Source organism: Phyllobates terribilis, unplaced genomic scaffold (assembly GCF_046119375.1).
Source record: "Phyllobates terribilis strain yellow unplaced genomic scaffold, ASM4611937v1 Scaffold_3__8_contigs__length_932513732, whole genome shotgun sequence".
Classification (NCBI taxonomy): domain Eukaryota; kingdom Metazoa; phylum Chordata; class Amphibia; order Anura; family Dendrobatidae; genus Phyllobates; species Phyllobates terribilis.
In genome coordinates, this window is record NW_027362763.1 from 3,130,020 (window position 1) to 3,143,801 (window position 13,782).

The 13,782-nt window shown below is 37.6% G+C and overlaps 3 non-coding genes across 3 annotated transcripts; all 3 read left to right on the forward strand.

Annotated features, from left to right (window-relative positions):
- Positions 1-2,372: 2,372 nt before the first annotated feature.
- TRNAG-CCC (transfer RNA glycine (anticodon CCC)) lies at positions 2,373-2,444 on the forward strand. The gene has a single exon. It is a non-coding gene; the product is annotated as a tRNA-Gly (tRNA).
- Positions 2,445-5,382: 2,938 nt separating this feature from the next.
- TRNAG-UCC (transfer RNA glycine (anticodon UCC)) lies at positions 5,383-5,454 on the forward strand. Its single transcript has one exon. It is a non-coding gene; the product is annotated as a tRNA-Gly (tRNA).
- Positions 5,455-9,649: 4,195 nt separating this feature from the next.
- TRNAG-CCC (transfer RNA glycine (anticodon CCC)) lies at positions 9,650-9,721 on the forward strand. Its single transcript has one exon. It is a non-coding gene; the product is annotated as a tRNA-Gly (tRNA).
- The last annotated feature ends 4,061 nt before the right edge of the window (positions 9,722-13,782 follow it).

Genomic DNA, 13,782 nt, shown 5'->3' on the forward strand with positions numbered 1-13,782 from the left:
TTAGTGCAGAAAATGTAAGAAAAAAACATGGCTTCTGTAAGTGTTGGTGGTATAGTCGTGAGCATAGCTGCCTTCCAAGCAGTTGACCCGGGTTCGATTCCTGGCCAACGCGTGAATTGTTTTTCACATTTGGTGATGATTTTAGTCTGTTTTAATATTTCGTGTTAAGGCTCATGCTCTTCTTTCTTCTTAGAGTTTAGCAACCACGAAAATGAGAAAAAAATTGAAGAGAATATTTCTTAGATTTTTTTCAACTGTCTCATCTAACTGATCTTCTGCTCTTCAGTTGTTGATTAAATACTTTGTAGGGTTAGTCTCCAATACGAAAGCAATGTCAGGGTTGGCATTGGTGTTATGCTGGTGGGTGTAGTTTCTTTTAAAACAATAGGCCATAGTTTAATTCTTGAAGAACTCATTGTTTTTTTTGCATTTGGTGGTGTTTGGAATCTTTTTCACTTTCTGTGCTAAGGCTTATGCTTTTATTTCTTTCTTGGTAACACTTTAGCTACCTTAGTGGGCAGAAAGCAAAGCTAATTGAGAGAATTTGTAGGCAGAGGTGGAAAAGCTACATAACTGATTCCAAAAACTCCTCTGTCTTTAGAGTTAGTGTTAAAAATGCCAAAAATGGCAGAGGTCTTTAGGGGGAATTTGGTGCTGCTGTTGGCTCTTTGTAATCTGTTTGAGCTAAGGCTCATGGTGTACTTTCTTTCTTGGTAAGAGTTTAGTTACCTTATTGGCAAAAAAGTGAAAATAATTGAGAGAAATGTAAGAATTGGTGGAAAAGCTCCATAGCTGATTCACAAGAATTCATCTTTGAGTTTTGGACAATGCTTTGCCTTGTTTTTAAACTTTTGAGTAATTGGCTCTTTCAAGACATATTCAGTCCTCCTTTTTTAAGTAAAACTTTAGCAGATTTAACAGCCAAAATCCCAAACCAGTCAAGTGGGTTCATGCATTGGTGATAAAGTGGTGAGCATAGCTGCTTCCCAAGCAGCTGACCCGGGTTCTATTTCCAGCCAATACAATACTTATGTAGTTTTATTTCTGGCATATCATACATTTTACAAACTATTTTGTAATGTTAGTGCAGAAAATGTAAAAAAAAGCTTACCTTGTAAGCATTGGTGGTATAGTGGTGAGCATAGCTGCCTTCCAAGCAATTGACCAGGGTTCAATTCCCGGCCAATACAAAACATTGGTGTTTTTTTTTTTCAGGCACGTCATACTTTTTACTAACAATTTTGTACGGTTAGTGCAGAAAATGTGAAAAAAATGCTGGGTACCTTAAGCATTTTTGGTATAGTGGTGAGCAAACCTGCCTTCCAAGCAGTTGACCTGCAATTGATTCCTGGTTAATGCAATACTTATGTGGGGGTTTTTTTCCTGGCACGTCTTACTTTTTACTAATAATTTCGTATTGTTAGTGCAGAAAATGTAAGAAAAAAACATGGCTTCTGTAAGTGTTGGTGGTATAGTGGTGAGAATCGCTGCCTTCCAAGTAGTTGACCCGAGTTCGATTCTCAGCCAACGCATGAATTGTTTTTCACATTTGGTGATGCTTTTAGTCTGTTTTAATTTTTTGTGTTAAGTCTCAGGCTCTTCTTTCTTCTTAGAGTTTAGCAACCACGAAAATGAGAAAAAAATTGAAGAGAATATTTCTTAGCTTTTTTTCAACTGTCTCATCTAACTGATCTTCTGCTCTTCAGTTGTTGATTAAACACTTTGTAGGGTTAGTCTCCAAAATGAAAGCAATGTCAGGGTTGACATTGGTGTTATGCTGGTGGGTGTAGTTGCTTTTAAAACAATAGGCCATAGTTTAATTCTTGATTAACTCATTGTTTTTTTGCATTTGGTGGTGTTTGGACTCTTTTTCACTTTCTGTGCTAAGGCTTATGCTTTTATTTCTTTCTTGGTAACACTTTAGCTACCTTAGTTGGCAAAAAGCAAAGCTAATTGAGAGAATTTGTAGGCAGAGGTGGAAAAGCTACATAACTGATTCCAAAAACTCCTCTGTCTTTAGAGTTAGTGTTAAAAATACCAAAAATTGCAGAGGTCTTTAGGGGTAATTTGGTGCTGGTGCTGACTCTTTGTAATCATTTTGAGCTAAGGCTCATAGTGTACTTTCTTTCTTTGTAAGAGTTTAGTTACCTTATTGGCAAAAAAGTGAAAATAATTGAGAGAATTGTAAGAATTGGTATAAAAGCTCCATAGCTGATTCACAAGAATTCATCTTTGAGTTTTGGACAATGCTTTGCCTTGTTTTTAAACTTTTTAGTAATTGGCTCTTTCAAGACATATTCAGTCCTCCTTTTTTTAAGTAAAACTTTAGGAGATTTAACAGCCATAATCCCAAACCAGTAAAGTTGGTTCATGCATTGGTGGTATAGTGGTGAGCATAGCTGCTTCCCAAGCAGTTGACCCGGGTTCGATTCCCGGCCAATGCAATACTTATGTAGTTTTATTTCTGGCATATCATACATTTTACATACTATTTTGTAATGTTAGTGCAGAAAATGTAAAAAAAAAAGCTGATCCTGTAAGCATTGGTGGTATAGTGGTGAGCATAGCTGCCTTCCAAGCAGTTGACCTGGGTTCGATTCCTGGCCAATGGAAAACATGGGTGTGGTTTTTTTTCAGGCACGTCATACTTTTTACTAACAATTTTGTAGGGTTAGTGCAGAAAATGTGAAAAAAATGCTGGGTACCTTAAGCATTTTTGGTATAGTGGTGAGCAAACCTGCCTTCCAAGCAGTTGACCTGAGATTGATTCCTGGTCAATGCAATACTTATGTGGGGTTTTTTTTCCTGGCACGTCTTACTTTTTACTAATAATTTTGTATTGTTAGTGCAGAAAATGTAAGAAAAAAACATTGCTTCTGTAAGTGTTGGTGGTATAGTCGTGAGCATAGCTGCCTTCCAAGCAGTTGACCTGGGTTTGATTCCTGGCCAAAGCATGAATTGTTTTTCACATTTGGTGATGCTTTTAGTCTGTTTTAATTTTTCGTGTTAAGGTTCATGCTCTTCTTTCTTCTTAGAGTTTAGCAACCACGAAAATGAGAAAAAAATTGAAGAGAATATTTCTTAGATTTTTTTCAACTGTCTCATCTAACTGATCTTCTGCTCTTCAGTTGTTGATTAAACACTTTGTAGGGTTAGTCTCCAATACGAAAGCAATGTCAGGGTTGACATTGGTGTTATGCTGGTGGGTGTAGTTGCTTTTAAAACAATAGGCCATAGTTTAATTCTTGAAGAACTCATTGTTTTTTTGCATTTGGTGGTGTTTGGAATCTTTTTCACTTTCTGTGCTAAGGCTTATGCTTTTATTTCTTTCTTGGTAACACTTTAGCTACCTTAGTGGGCAGAAAGCAAAGCTAATTGATAGAATTTGTAGGCAGAGGTGGAAAAGCTACATAACTAATTCCAAAAACTCCTCTGTCTTTAGAGTTAGTGTTAAAAATGCCAAAAATGGCAGAGGTCTTTAGGGGGAATTTGGTGTTGCTGTTGACTCTTTGTAATCTGTTTGAGCTAAGGCTCATAGTGTACTTTCTTTCTTGGTAAGAGTTTAGTTACCTTATTGGCAAAAAAGTGAAAATAATTGAGAGAAATGTAAGAATTGGTGGAAAAGCTACTTAGCTGATTCAGAAGAATTCATCTTTGAGTTTTGGACAATGCTTTGCCTTGTTTTTAAACTTTTTAGTAATTGGCTCTTTCAAGACATATTCAGTCCTCCTTTTTTAAGTAAAACTTTAGCAGATTTAACAGCCAAAATCACAAACCAGTCAAGTGGGTTCATGCATTGGTGGTATAGTGGTGAGCATAGCTGCTTCCCAAGCAGTTGACCCGGGTTCTATTTCCAGCCAATGCAATACTTATGTAGTTTTATTTCTGGCATATCATACATTTTACAAACTATTTTGTAATGTTAGTGCAGAAAATGTAAAAAAAAAAGCTGACCTTGTAAGCATTGGTGGTATAGTGGTGAGCATAGCTGCCTTCCAAGCAGTTGATCTGGGTTCGATTCCTGGCCAATGCAAAACATGGGTGTGGTTTTTTTTCAGGCACATCATACTTTTTACTAACAATTTTGTAGGGTTAGTGCAGAAAATGTGAAAAAAATGCTGGGTACCTTAAGCATTTTTGGTATAGTGGTGAGCAAACCTGCCTTCCAAGCAGTTGACCTGAGATTGATTCCTTGTCAATGCAATACTTATGTGGGTTTTTTTTTCCTAGCACGTCTTACTTTTTACTAATAATTTCGTATTGTTAGTGCAGAAAATGTAAGAAAAAAACATTGCTTCTGTAAGTGTTGGTGGTATAGTCGTGAGCATAGCTGCCTTCCAAGCAGTTGACCTGGGTTCGATTCCTGGCCAAAGCATGAATTGTTTTTCACATTTGGTGATGCTTTTAGTCTGTTTTAATTTTTCGTGTTAAGGCTCATGCTCTTCTTTCTTCTTAGAGTTTAGCAACCACGAAAATGAGAAAAAAATTGAAGAGAATATTTCTTAGATTTTTTTCAACTGTCTCATCTAACTGATCTTCTGCTCTTCAGTTGTTGATTAAACACTTTGTAGGGTTAGTCTCCAATACGAAAGCAATGTCAGGGTTGACATTGGTGTTATGCTGGTGGGTGTAGTTGCTTTTAAAACAATAGGCCATAGTTTAATTCTTGAAGAACTCATTGTTTTTTTGCATTTGGTGGTGTTTGGAATCTTTTTCACTTTCTGTGCTAAGGCTTATGCTTTTATTTCTTTCTTGGTAACACTTTAGCTACCTTAGTGGGCAGAAAGCAAAGCTAATTGAGAGAATTTGTAGGCAGAGGTGGAAAAGCTACATAACTAATTCCAAAAACTCCTCTGTCTTTAGAGTTAGTGTTAAAAATGCCAAAAATGGCAGAGGTCTTTAGGGGGAATTTGGTGTTGCTGTTGACTCTTTGTAATCTGTTTGAGCTAAGGCTCATAGTGTACTTTCTTTCTTGGTAAGAGTTTAGTTACCTTATTGGCAAAAAAGTGAAAATAATTGAGAGAATTGTAAGAATTGGCGGGAAAGCTCCATAGCTGATTCACAAGAATTCATCTTTGAGTTTTGGACAATGCTTTGCCTTGTTTTTAAACTTTTTAGTAATTGGCTCTTTCAAGACATATTCAGTCCTCCTTTTTTAAGTAAAACTTTAGCAGATTTAACAGCCAAAATCACAAACCAGTCAAGTGGGTTCATGCATTGGTGGTATAGTGGTGAGCATAGCTGCTTCCCAAGCAGTTGACCCGGGTTCTATTTCCAGCCAATGCAATACTTATGTAGTTTTATTTCTGGCATATCATACATTTTACAAACTATTTTGTAATGTTAGTGCAGAAAATGTAAAAAAAAAAGCTGACCTTGTAAGCATTGGTGGTATAGTGGTGAGCATAGCTGCCTTCCAAGCAGTTGACCCGGGTTCAATTCCCGGCCAATACAAAACATCGGTGTTTTTTTTTTTCAGGCACATCATACTTTTTACTAACAATTTTGTAGGGTTAGTGCAGAAAATGTGAAAAAAATGCTGGGTACCTTAAGCATTTTTGGTATAGTGGTGAGCAAACCTGCCTTCCAAGCAGTTGACCTGCGATTGATTCCTTGTCAATGCAATACTTATGTGGGTTTTTTTTTCCTGGCACGTCTTACTTTTTACTAATAATTTCGTATTGTTAGTGCAGAAAATGTAAGAAAAAAACATGGCTTCTGTAAGTGTTGGTGGTATAGTGGTGAGAAACGCTGCCTTCCAAGTATTTGACCCGAGTTCGATTCTCAGCCAACGCATGAATTGTTTTTCACATTTGGTGATGCTTTTAGACTGTTTGAATTTTTCGTGTTAAGTCTCAGGCTCTTCTTTCTTCTTAGAGTTTAGCAACCACGAAAATGAGAAAAAAATTGAAGAGAATATTTCTTAGCTTTTTTTCCAACTGTCTCATCTAACTGATCTTCTGCTCTTCAGTTGTTGATTAAACACTTTGTAGGGTTAGTCTCCAATATGAAAGCAATGTCAGGGTTGGCATTGGTGTTATGCTGGTGGGTGTAGTTGCTTTTAAAACAATAGGCCATAGTTTAATTCTTGAAGAACTCATTGTTTTTTTTGCATTTGGTGGTGTTTGGACTCTTTTTCACTTTCTGTGCTAAGGCTTATGCTTTTATTTCTTTCTTGGTAACACTTTAGCTACCTTAGTTGGCAAAAAGCAAAGCTAATTGAGAGAATTTGTAGGCAGAGGTGGAAAAGCTACATAACTGATTCCAAAAACTCCTCTGTCTTTAGAGTTAGTGTTAAAAATGCCAAAAATGGCAGAGGTCTTTAGGGGTAATTTGGTGCTGGTGCTGACTCTTTGTAATATTTTTGAGCTAAGGCTCATAGTGTACTTTCTTTCTTGGTAAGAGTTTAGTTACCTTATTGGCAAAAAAGTGAAAATAATTGAGAGAATTGTAAGAATTGGTGGAAAAGCTCCATAGCTGATTCACAAGAATTCATCTTTGAGTTTTGGACAATGCTTTGCCTTGTTTTTAAACTTTTTAGTAATTGGCTCTTTCAAGACATATTCAGTCCTCCTTTTTTTAAGTAAAACTTTAGCAGTTTTAACAGCCATAATCCCAAACCAGTCAAGTTGGTTCATGCATTGGTGGTATAGTGGTGAGCATAGCTGCTTCCCAAGCAGTTGACTCGGGTTTGATTCCTGGCCAATGCAATACTTATGTAGTTTTATTTCTGGCTTATCATAAATTTTACAAACTATTTTGTAATGTTAGTGCAGAAAATGTAAAAAAAAAGCTGACCTTGTAAGCCTTGGTGGTATAGTGGTGAGCATAGCTGCCTTCCAAGCAGTTGACCCGGGTTCAATTCCCGGTCAATGCAATACTTATGTAGTTTTATTTCTGGCATATCATACATTTTACAAACTATTTTGTATTGTTAGTGCAGAAAATGTAAAAAAAAAAAGCTGATCCTGTAAGCATTGGTGGTATAGTGGTGAGCATAGCTGCCTTCCAAGCAGTTGACCTGGGTTTGATTCCTGGCCAATGCAAAACATGGGTGTGTTTTTTATTCAGGCACGTCATACTTTTTACTAACAATTTTGTAGGGTTAGTGCAGAAAATGTGAAAAAAATGCTGGGTACCTTAAGCATTTTTGGTATAGTGGTGAGCAAACCTGCCTTCCAAGCAGTTGACCTGCGATTGATTCTTGGTCAATGCAATACTTATGTGGGGTTTTTTTTCCTGGCACGTCTTACTTTTTACTAATAATTTTGTATTGTTAGTGCAGAAAATGTAAGAAAAAAACATGGCTTCTGTAAGTGTTGGTGGTATAGTGGTGAGCATAGCTGCCTTCCAAGCAGTTAAGCCGTGTTCGATTCCTGGCCAACGCATGAATTGTTTTTCACATTTGGTGATGCTTTTAGTCTGTTTTAATTTTTTGTGTTAAGGCTCATGCTCTTCTTTCTTCTTAGAGTTTAGCAACCACGAAAATGAGAAAAAAATTGAAGAGAATATTTCTTAGATTTTTTTCAACTGTCTCATCTAACTGATCTTCTGCTCTTCAGTTGTTGATTAAACACTTTGTAGGGTTAGTCTCCAATATGAAAGCAATGTCAGGGTTGGCATTGGTGTTATGCTGGTGGGTGTAGTTGCTTTTAAAACAATAGGCCATAGTTTAATTCTTGAAGAACTCATTGTTTTTATGCATTTGGTGGTGTTTGGACTCTTTTTCACTTTCTGTGCTAAGGCTTATGCTTTTATTTCTTTCTTGGTAACACTTTAGCTACCTTAGTTGGCAAAAAGCAAAGCTAATTGAGAGAATTTGTAGGCAGAGGTGGAAAAGCTACATAACTGATTCCAAAAACTCCTCTGTCTTTAGAGTTAGTGTTAAAAATGCCAAAAATGGCAGAGGTCTTTAGGGGTAATTTGGTGCTGGTGCTGACTCTTTGTAATCTTTTTGAGCTAAGGCTCATAGTGTACTTTCTTTCTTGGTAAGAGTTTAGTTACCTTATTGGCAAAAAAGTGAAAATAATTGAGAGAATTGTAAGAATTGGTGAAAAGCTCCATAGCTGATTCACAAGAATTCATCTTTGAGTTTTGGACAATGCTTTGCCTTGTTTTTAAACTTTTTAGTAATTGGCTCTTTCAAGACATATTCAGTCCTCCTTTTTTAAGTAAAACTTTAGCAGATTTAACAGCCAAAATCCCAAATCAGTCAAGTGGGTTCATTCATTGGTGGTATAGTGGTGAGCATAGCTGCTTCCCAAGCAGTTGACCCGGTTTCGATTTCCAGCCAATGCAATACTTATGTAGTTTTATTTCTGGCATATCATACATTTTACAAACTATTTTGTAATGTTAGTGCAGAAAATGTAAAAAAAAAAAGCTGACCCTGTAAGCATTGGTGGTATAGTGGTGAGCATAGCTGCCTTCCAAGCAGTTGACCTGTGTTCAATTCCCGGGCAATACAAAACATCGGTGTTTTTTTTTTTCAGGCATGTCATACTTTTTACTAACAATTTTGTAGGGTTAGTGCAGAAAATGTGAAAAAAATGCTGGGTACCTTAAGCATTTTTGGTATAGTGGTGAGCAAACCTGCCTTCCAAGCAGTTGACCTGCGTTTGATTCCTGGTCAATGCAATACTTATGTGGGTTTTTTTTTCCTGGCACGTCTTACTTTTTTCTGATAATTTCATATTGTTAGTGCAGAAAATGTAAGAAAAAAACATGGCTTCTGTAAGTGTTGGTGATATAGTGGTGAGAATCGCTGCCTTCCAAGTAGTTGACCAGAGTTCGATTCTCAGCCAATTCATGAAATGTTTTTCACATTTGGTGATGCTTTTAGTCTGTTTTGATTTTTCGTGTTAAGTCTCAGGCTCTTCTTTCTTCTTAGAGTTTAGCAACCACGAAAATGAGAAAAAAATTGAAGAGAATATTTCTTAGATTTTTTTCAACTGTCTCATCTAACTGATCTTCTGCTCTTCAGTTGTTGATTAAATACTTTGTAGGGTTAGTCTCCAATATTTAAGCAATGTAAGGGTTTTCATTGGTGTTATGCTGGTGGGTGTAGTTGCTTTTAAAACAATAGGCCATAGTTTAATTCTTGAAGAACTCATTGTTTTTTTGCATTTGGTGGTGTTTGGACTCTTTTTCACTTTCTGTGCTAAGGCTTATGCTTTTATTTCTTTCTTGGTAACACTTTAGCTACCTTAGTTGGCGAAAAGCAAAGCTAATTGAGAGAATTTGTAGGCAGAGGTGGAAAAGCTACATAACTAATTGCAAAAACTCCTCTGTCTTTAGCGTTAGTGTTAAAAATGCCAAAAATGGCAGAGGTCTTTAGGGGGAATTTCGTGCTGCTGTTGACTCTTTGTAATCTGTTTGAGCTAAGGCTCATAGTGTACTTTCTTTCTTGGTAAGAGTTTAGTTACCTTATTGGCAAAAAAGTGAAAATAATTGAGAGAATTGTAAGAATTGGCGGAAAAGCTCCATAGCTGATTCACAAGAATTCATCTTTGAGTTTTGGACAATGCTTTGCCTTGTTTTTAAACTTTTTAGTAATTGGCTCTTTCAAGACATATTCAGTCCTCCTTTTTTTAAGTAAAACTTTAGCAGGTTTAACAGCCATAATCCCAAACCAGTCAAGTTGGTTCATGCATTGGTGGTATAGTGGTGAGCATAGCTGCTTCCCAAGCAGTTGACCCGGGTTCGATTCCCAGCCAATGCAATACTTATGTAGTTTTATTTCTGGCATATCATACATTTTGCAAACTATTTTGTAATGTTAGTGCAGAAAATGTAAAAAAAAAAGCTTATCCTGTAAGCATTGGTGGTATAGTGGTGAGCATAGCTGCCTTCCAAGCAGTTGACCCGGGTTTGATTCCAGGCCAATGCAAAACATAGGTGTGTTTTTTTTTCAGGCACGTCATAATTTTTACTAACAATTTTGAAGGGTTAGTGCAGAAAATGTGAAAAAAATGCTGGGTACCTTAAGCATTTTTGGTATAGTGGTGAGCAAACCTGCCTTCCAAGCAGTTGACCTGCGATTGATTCCTGGTTAATGCAATACTTATGCGGGTTTTTTTTTCCTGGCACGTCTTACTTTTTACTAATAATTTCGTATTGTTAGTGCAGAAAATGTAAGAAAAAAACATGGATTCTGTAAGTGTTGGTGGTATAGTGGTGAGAATTGCTGCCTTCCAAGTAGTTGACCCGGGTTCGATTCCTGGCCAAGGCATGAATTGTTTTTCACATTTGGTGATGCTTTTAGTCTGTTTTAATTTTTCGTGTTAAGTCTCAGGCTCTTCTTTCTTCTTAGAGTTTAGCAACCATGAAAATGAGAAAAAAATTGAAGAGAATATTTCTTAGATTTTTTTCAACTGTCTCATCTAACTGATCTTCTGCTCTTCAGTAGAGATGAGCGTTGTTCTACTCGAACTGTTCGCCAATCTCAAATTCGAGCTGTTTTGGGCGGTGTTCGAGCCGTTCGGCGAACACGAACAATTTGAGAAAAATTCGGCTGTTCGAGGTTATGTTCGATAACTGTTCGTGCACCAAAATCATAACTGGATTTTTTCTCAGTAATGATGAAAATTAATGTTAATACGCAGTTTGAGTGTACAGCGGGGTGGGGGGAGGGGCAGGGGATGGATCTCTGCAGGAACAATGAAGATCTCCATTTTTTTTTCTCTTTCCCGCATTTGCAGTGGGGAGGCGCAATCTGTCAGCCCATCAGCAGCGCACACACGGAGCGAAGTGCTTTTTTTCACACAAGCAAGGGCATGTGTCATTGGCAGTGTATGTCACATGTCCTTGCCCTATAAGACCAAGCCATTTTCCCCGTCGCCACCATTTTCTCACTGCTGCAGCAGTTAATTTCAATCCAATTTTCGCACAAATCTACAGATAGCTTGGGAGTAGGGAATAGTTGTGATTGCAGTCCTTTTAAGGACTAGGTTACAGCATTTCCTACGACTTTTATCAGGCAGGTCTGTGCTCTTAAATAGATAGATTGTGGGAGTAAAGACTAATTGTAATTGGAGTCCTTTTCAGGACTAGGTTACATCAGTTCTTATCAGTTTTTGCCAGGCAGGTCTGTGCCAGTGCTGTGCAAGTTTTTTTCACAGCATTTGGCTGAATCTAGCAAAGCTAATCCTTTTTGGCCTATTGCAGAGTGTGTTAGTCAGTGGAGTAGCCTATCTATGTTGCAAGATATACCACCTGTGTATAGAATACCAATTTTTTTACTGCACCTAGTGAAGTAAAATATTTTGGGCATAGCATCATTCTATTAGTCCATCTATACTGACCTCCATCAGGTTGCAAATTGAATATAATTTTTTTCTGCATCTAGCTCTGAAAAAATATTGGGCTTCTAGCTGTGTGTGGGACTTGTTGTATTAGTCCATCTATACTGACCTCCATCAGTTTGCAAACTGCATATATTTTTTTCTTCATCTACCTCTGAAAAAATATTGGGCTTCTAGCTGTGTGTGGGACTTGTTCTATTAATCCATCTATACAGACCTCCATCAGGTTGCAAACTGAATATATTTTTTTCTGCATCTACCTCTGAAAAAATATTGGGCTTCTAGCTGTGTGTGGGACTTGTTCTATTAATCCATCTATACAGACCTCCATCAGGTTGCAAACTGAATATATTTTTTTCTGCATCTACCTCTGAAAAAATATTGGGCTTCTAGCTGTGTGTGGGACTTGTTCTATTAATCCATCTATACAGACCTCCATCAGGTTGCAAACTGAATATATTTTTTTCTGCATCTACCTCTGAAAAAATATTGGGCTTCTAGCTGTGTGTGGGACTTGTTCTATTAATCCATCTATACAGACCTCCATCAGGTTGCAAACTGAATATATTTTTTTCTGCATCTACCTCTGAAAAAATATTGGGCTTCTAGCTGTCTGTGGTACTTGTTGTATTAGTCCATCTATACTGACCTCCATCAGGTTGCAAACTGAATATATTTTTTTCTGCATCTACCTCTGAAAAAATATTGGGCTTCTAGCTGTGTGTGGGACTTGTTCTATTAATCCATCTATACAGACCTCCATCAGTTTGCAAACTGAATATATTTTTTTCTGCATCTACCTCTGAAAAAATATTGGGCTTCTAGCTGTGTGTGGGACTTGTTCCATTAATCCATCTATACAGACCTCCATCAGGTTGCAAACTGAATATATTTTTTTCTGCATCTACCTCTGAAAAATATTGGGCTTCTAGCTGTGTGTGGGACTTGTTCTATTAATCCATCTATACAGACCTCCATCAGGTTGCAAACTGAATATATTTTTTTCTGCATCTACCTCTGAAAAAATATTGGGCTTCTAGCTGTGTGTGGGACTTGTTGTATTAGTCCATCTATACTGACCTCCATCAGGTTGCAAACTGAATATATTTTTTTCTGCATCTACCTCTGAAAAAATATTAGGCTTCTAGCTGTGTGTGGGACTTGTTCTATTAATCCATCTATACAGACCTCCATCAGGTTTCAAACTGAATATATTTCTTTCTGCATCTACCTCTGAAAAATATTGGGCTTCTAGCTGTGTGTGGGACTTGTTCTATTAATCCATCTATACAGACCTCCATCAGGTTGCAAACTGAATATATTTTTTTCTGCATCTACCTCTGAAAAAATATTGGGCTTCTAGCTGTGTGTGGGGGGCTTGTTCTATTAATCCATCTATACAGACCTCCATCAGGTTGCAAACTGAATATATTTTTTTCTGCATCTACCTCTGAAAAAATATTGGGCTTCTAGCTGTGTGTGGGACTTTCTCTATTAGTCCATCTATACTGACCTCCATCAGGTTGCAAATTAAAAATAATTTTTTTCTGCATCTACCTCTGAAAAAATATTGGGCTTCTAGCTGTGTGTGGGACTTTCTCTATTAGTCCATCTATACTGACCTCCATCAGGTTGCAATTTAAAAATAATTTTTATCTGCATCTAGCTCTGAAAAAATATTTGGCCTTCTAGCAGTGTGTGGGACTTTCTCTATTAGTCCATCTATACTGACCTCCATCAGGTTGCAAATTGAATATAATTTTTTTCTGCATCTAACCCAGCCAATAGTTTTGGCCTAATACCACAGTTTGGCCACTCAGCTCTGCTCGGTTCCCATCCATTGTTTTTTTGTGCAAACAACTCCAGAGTTGTTAATTAGTTAACCACCAAAATGAGTGGAAAAAGGCCTGCTGCTGGTGGAAAGGGGAATAGGCGTGTTGGGAAGGGGAAAAAAGGTTGTGTCCGTGGGGTAGGTGTTAAAGCAACAGTAACATCTGCAGAAGAAAGACCATCTTCCAGCCAAACTAAAATGTCTACTTCTTTTAGCGGACAATGTGATAAGATCCCTTTCTTACGGCCACGCCAATTGCTACAAATTCCAGATGAGGCACAAAAACAGCAGGTGCTTCAACGGATATCAAGTGCTCCTTTAAGTGGGCTCTCCTCCACATCAACTTCAACATCACAAATACTCCAGTCCTCAAAGGTGTCACCCCAATCGCACTTGCTTCCTCACAGCTCCCAAATCTCCAGCTGCCCGTCTGAGTATGAGGTAGAACAGATGGTTGAGTCTGCAGAGCTGTTTACTCATACTATAGCCTGGGAATCAGAGGTTGACTCCAGCGCTTCTGTGAATCCAGACGAGGAAATGATCTGCACTGATGCCCAGAATCTTTATGAGTCGGATCCAGGACCAGACGCAGAAGGTTCTGACCATAATGTAGACCCTCATTCCCAAACTGTAACTCCTGTTGGTGGA